Here is a 6,568-nt window from a genome sequence, read left to right as displayed (position 1 = left end):
ATCTAAGTATCTGCTTTGAATAGTGTAGCCTTGGGGAAACCTATGTGAGATTAAACAACTGTTGTCCTGGCCTGCCATAGGAATTGTACTTGTCTTTTTAGTGCCATTTTCCAAACATTGTGTCTGTTGTGTTTATAGTACATTTTCAAAATCAAAATAGAAAAATCATCCCTTTTGAAAAATATCAAACAGCATAAAACTAAAAAATTTGTAAAAAAACACATAATCACGCATTTGAAACGCAGATTCATGCATTTAAAACATTTTGTAGCGCATATACAAAAATTGTTAGCACATTTGTGATATTTGGTGGTGCATTTGTGCAGTCCTGTAGCGCATTTGAAAAACATTAGCGCATTTACAACACATACTAGCGCCTGCATAGAAAATAGTAGTGCTTTTGAAACACACTATAGCACATTCACATAATCTTGTATCACATTCATACCATCTTGCAGCGCATTTGTTTTAGTGCATTCAAAACAGAGGGTACTTCCACTTGTCACCAGAAATTTTTGAAAACAAATTTGGATACCCATTTTCGAGAAGGTCTCATTTCAACTGTCACATATTTCATAACTAGTCAAACAAACAGGTTTCTTGAGCAGCTTACACAAAAAGCTAGATCACATCTAAGGTTTATACAAGTATACATCTCAAAAAAATTTAGATCCAACATTTCAAAGTGCATAATCGCTTATCTTTGATAAACTGAGCTTACAAACATAGTTTCTCATTAAGATATATCATCCTTTATCACAAAACTACAAAGCTTGATCAAAATAACTTTGTTCTTTGCATTGGATATATCATACCTCTTTGAACTTGGTTATATCAAAATTTCAAAAAAATTGCACTCTCATTAAGATCAAAAACTTTCAAATTATCATAATACCTGTATGACCATTTCATGTCGTCTCAAAAAGAGGAAACTTAGTTATAAAGCACTTTTGAAAAAGAGAAAGTTTCTATACATAAACTGCAGAAGTTCTATTGAAACATCATACATTCATACATCATTTTCATAACTATCTACGTGGTTGTGGAATGGAGTTTGACAAAGAAACCTTACAAGCACATGCCTTTCAACAAAGATACGCTTTATCTCAACGTACCAATAGAGGTGGTAGAATCAACTTAGCATATTTACCTAAATAATTGATCACCTATTGAGTCACATCTCGAAAATCAAAACATTCAATGTCAATTTGGACTAGAGCTCAACACGACCAATTGAAACGACAACAAGAAATGGAGGAGGAAAATCATGCTTACCACCAATTTGGATACTCAGATAAAGAAGAGGAAGAAATTAACGTGACCATTAGAGAACTTCAACAAGATCCTAAATTTGACAAAATGATGGAAAGAATATTAGAAACCCAAAAACAAAAATACTTCTTGATGTTGGCAAAATTGGGGGCTAAATTGCCTCAAAATTTTAATCTAGAATTCCTGAGACAAGATGCCGAATCAATTCGTACTCAACACAACAATGACCAAGATGACGAAAATATAAATTGGGTGAATATTGATGCTAGAGGAGATCAGGATGATACAACTAGAAACCAGGATGATACCACAGAGAACCAAGATGAAACAAGAAGGGATCATGGTGACAGAAGAACTCGTGAGGATACAAGAAGAACTTATGTTGATAATACTCTATTACCTCTCACTCAACAAATGCAAACTTTGCAACAACATATACAAGATATGCATAATGGAACAAGTTCTAAAAGATACTCCTTGGAGGATATTTGTCCATATCCTTTTGACAAGAGTTTGAACATGATACCATTCCCACAACATTGCGAGATCCCAAAATATGATAAATATGATGGCAAAATGGATCCTCAAGATCACATTAGGGAATTTTGTACCATGAGTATGGAATTTGTGCATAATGAAATGTATCTCATGCATTTATTTCCCAGAAGTTTGAGTGGACAATCAATGGAATGGTTCTCTAAATTACCACCTGTGATTAGATCATTTGAGGAGATTGTGAACAAGTTCATTTCACAATATTCATATAACATACAACATGAGATAAAAATGTTGGATTTGTGTAACATCAAACAAAAGAATGGTGAACCTTTCATGGTTTTTCTACAACGATGGAGATGATTGTTTAATAGATACCCTAGACCAGTGCCAGATTAGGAGAAAATGGGCATCTTCATTGATAATCTTACCAGTGAGATGAATTATAGACTCAAGTTACAATTTCCTCCTAGTTTTGCAAAGATGATTGAAAATGGTTTAAAAATAGAGGATGCTATGGTCAAGAAAGGAGAGTTGAAACTCTACAAGGAAGGAGGTAATTTCTCTAACTACAACAACAACGACAACAACCATACCAACAATGATAAACCAAAGGTTTGGACAAAGAACATAAATGTTACTAATGAGGGAGTACCTGATAACAATTATGGTACAATAGCCTACTTTTAATCTCTCAAGTCGTGCACCAGTGAATAGTCAACACAATGTTAAACCAAAACCTTTCTTTTCCAACGCTCATAGAAAATTTACCAACATTGGGGAACCAGTGGAATCGGCTTTAAAAACATTTCTTGCAAACAAGTTAATCACATTACCAGAAGCAAGAGATTTTGAGCCCAAGATTAAGCCTAGTTGGTGGAATGACAACCATTTTTGTGATTTTCATAGAAACAAGGGACATCAAACTAATTATTGTCAAAGAATAAAACATCTTATCAAAGATTTAATTGACAATGAGGTTATCACAGTGGATGGCCACAAAATGAATGAATCATATTTAGCCTTCAAAACTCTGCTCCCTAACTATGAAAAGGTGGACCCTCAAATACACAAGATGACAAAGGAAAAGTAAAGGTAAATTATGCACACACTTATGACAATGTGGTAAATGTCATCATTGTTAAGGATAAAATACCCTCAGAACCAGTGCATGCCATCACTCAAAGTAAGGCTAAGGTAACATTCCTGGGTGTAACAACCTCTACCTCAAGGCAGTATAACTTAGTACATCAATTGAAGAAAACACCTACGCAAATATCAATCCTAGAGCTCTTAAAAATCTCACCAATGCATAAGGAGATATTGGAAAAGGCTCTAGTGGAAACAACAGTCTATAAGGACTTGGATGTTGATCAATTTCAAATAATGGTGGGACATCTCATAGCCCCTCATTGCTTATCATTCACAGAACATGATGACATATCATTGCAACATCCTCATAGTGCTTCGCTCCATATTGAAGTGCTTATACATAAAATGCGGGTCAAACCCATTCTCATAAATGGAGGAGCAGGCTTGAATATTTGTGCATTGAGTTTAGTAAAAGCTTTGGGTTTTTCAGAAAATATAGTGGATCCTAGAAAGAGATTAAAAATCAAGACCTATGATGAAGAAGAACGTTCTTCCAAAGGAACAGTGGTTTTACCAATCAGAATAGGGCCAGTTCAAAAGGATATAGTTTGTCAAGTCTTAGACTTAAATTTATCCAATAATATTCTTCTAGGTAGACCATGGATTCATGATATCCAAGCAGTTCCATCAACCTATCTGTTAGTCTCAAATTCTGATTCCCTCTTATCCCCTGTAAGAAAATGAATAACTCTGTCTGCAAATGAAGAGAACAAGGAAAAAAGAATCTTAGAGTAACATATGACAAGGTTTCGAGAACCTTCTACACTTTGAACTTATCCAAAGTTCATGCGGGTATACCTTTTGTGAATAATTTCACACTTTTAAACGAGATCCACAGTAAACCAGTGTCCAAAAACCAATGGATTTTATCGCCTCAACATAAACTGAAATAATAAAGGAAAACTTATGCTCATTTTCAGTATTGATCCTCAAGAGATGTAGAAAAAAAACTACAACTGATACCAGTGCCTTATCCAGGCTACAGAGTCATCTAAATTAAGCAAGGATTTCACAATTAAACATCCCCATACATCTCATCACTTCGGCTTCTATTAAACCCATACATGCCTGACATATATAAGAGTTCTTTCTTGTTAAACTAAACAGTGTTTATCAAATTCAAAGCCTCAAACAAAGTAACCTACTGACAGAGATATTTCATGCGTATTTAATTCCTCTCCTGAAGAGAAAAGCTAAGAAACATATCCAAAAAGATTGCATTACAATCCATTTTCAGTTGAATAACCCTAGATTACTCAAATGAAACCAGTAAAAAATTGAAAGCACACCAAAAGACAACACAGGTTTAGGCTCGAAAGTTTTCTGATTTGTATATTGATATTCATTTTGAAAAAATCTTACATAACTCAAAGTATTCTCTGTAATAACTAGAAAAAACCAGATATATTTCTGCAGAGTTTCTTTACAAAATTCTTGTGATCCCTTTTTACACTAGTCCTGGTATCCATTTATAACATTATGCATGCATACAAGCTTCGGACATTCTTAAAAAAGTTTGTTACAAACCGTGATACTCTCCAAGAAACAGTTACAAGTCTTTTTCAATATCAACAGCCTATTTTGTTTGTTGTTCTGCTGCAACCTCTTCTACCTGCTCTAGAGCATCTTCCTTTTGTCTGACATATTTTCTCTTCCACTCCTGGAACACATCATCACTTGGCCAAGCAAAGCTAACAATCTTTTGTTTCATTCCTTCTAGCCTTTTCCAAATGACCCTTAACTGCCCAATTTTTGTTTCTATGAAACCATAGTGTGATTTCACTTTTTCAATTTCTTCAACTGTTTGGACAAATAAGGATGTGTCATCGATGTTAATAATTTCATTAACCCTTAGGGACAATTTGTGGTCCAGCTCTTCTAGCCGGGTCTTCTCCTCTTTCAACTGAATTGGACTAACAAAACCTCCTGGAAACAATTCAAATTTATGATCTGAATATTCTTTTCTATATAGTTGGGCTTTTCTTTTTACACCTACCCTTTCCTCCTTTTGTTCTCATCCTTCTTCAGTGACCACATGACTAAGGCAGCATTATCTTTGGTGAAGGTCACTCCTTCCATAGGTTTTGTTTCCTTCCTCACTACTTCAAGAACTAGAGCATCAGCTATATCCCATTCAGGGAGGATTAAAACACCAGCTTTAGACACCATCTCTCTTCCCTTGTCAGGAGTAATAGTCTTAAACTCTTCAGTCATTTCTTGCTTTATTTCTTCTTCTACCTGAGCTACATCTCTAAGAGTTTGTTCATTTTTCCTTTGCTCACATCTGACCTTGAATTGCTCCATATTTTGCTTCCACATAAATTACATGAAAGCTCCTATTGTAACCAAATTATTGTCAGCCAGGAATTCCTCACTGGCTTGCTTAACAGTAAGGTCTAATTCTTTGCCCTTTAGCTCACCATCAGTCAAGTTCATTTCAGCACTAGGTGGCTCTTCTGGCATCCCCTCTTGGGTCTCCTCATAGGTATAGGCAATCTCACCGAGACTCCCTAACTATAATAATCGTCTAGCTACCGCTTGCTCATCTCCTATGTGGATAGGGGACTGAGATGGAGAATACTGAGGCTCATCAGTTTCAACTTCCTTTCCCACTCTTTGCCTTTTAGGGGAATCTTGGATGTCAATGACATCCTCAATTGCTCTTTTCCCTCTTGAAGTGGAAGGCTCGCCTATCACTGGCATCATCACACTGTACTTTGATCTCTTATGCAGCACATAATCACCAAGTGGGATAGCCTTAGCAAAAGCAGGCTTAGCTAAGACCAATTTAACCTTGTCAGGATCATTTTGCATTATAGCTTCCCTTTTTACTTTCAAGGTTTGCATGAGGTCTTCAAAATAAAGAACCAAGAATTTGATTTTCTCCTTAAAGGGATTGAAACTAGAGAGAGGGTCATAACTACTATCAAATTGATGAATGAAATCAAGAGCCCTCTTATATGCAACCCACTTCTCTTTTCTCAGTTCTTGCTCATCCAAACTAAATTCATTTCTAATTAAATCTTCAGGGAACTTAAATTGGTGAGGCCTACCTTTACACACTGCCCTCTTTCTAAAAATGTCGTTGAAAAAATCCTCAGGGTTTGCACATCTTGAAACTGCAGTTGACAACCTATATGGCTTAAAGAATTCTTCAAAATATTTCCAGCCACCTTTAGTGATTACAAAATGATGGGCAACAGTAATGGTTGGGAAAATGGTCCCTTTACCCCTATTTGTCATCTCTGCCTCTTGTACTCCTCCAATTTGTCTCAATACTTCTGCAATTCCTTTCTTCAATGGGACCCGATAGGGCAGTAGATAGGGAGTACCTCTAAAACCATACACTCTGAAAATGGTAGAAACAGGGTACAAATATATGTCTCCCCAATTGTGAACAATTTTAATACCCTCAGCAAACTCTTTAGGCCTAAGGAATTCCAAGAGAGCCTTAGGAATCCTAGGGTTCTCTATGCACAAAAGAAATCTAATCTTAGATGCAAAGCATCAATCAAACTTCAGAAAACTAGCATCCTCTCTATCTATGGATAAAACAGTGCTCCAAAGTTGCACAGGCATATCTTCTTTATCTTTTACCTTAACCAAATCCATCTCCTTTGCAAAATAGTCAGCACCTTTGAACAAAAAC

The sequence above is a fragment of the Cryptomeria japonica genome, chromosome 2 (genome assembly GCF_030272615.1).
Source record: "Cryptomeria japonica chromosome 2, Sugi_1.0, whole genome shotgun sequence".
NCBI lineage: Eukaryota > Viridiplantae > Streptophyta > Pinopsida > Cupressales > Cupressaceae > Cryptomeria > Cryptomeria japonica.
This window is presented reverse-complemented; position numbering follows the sequence as displayed.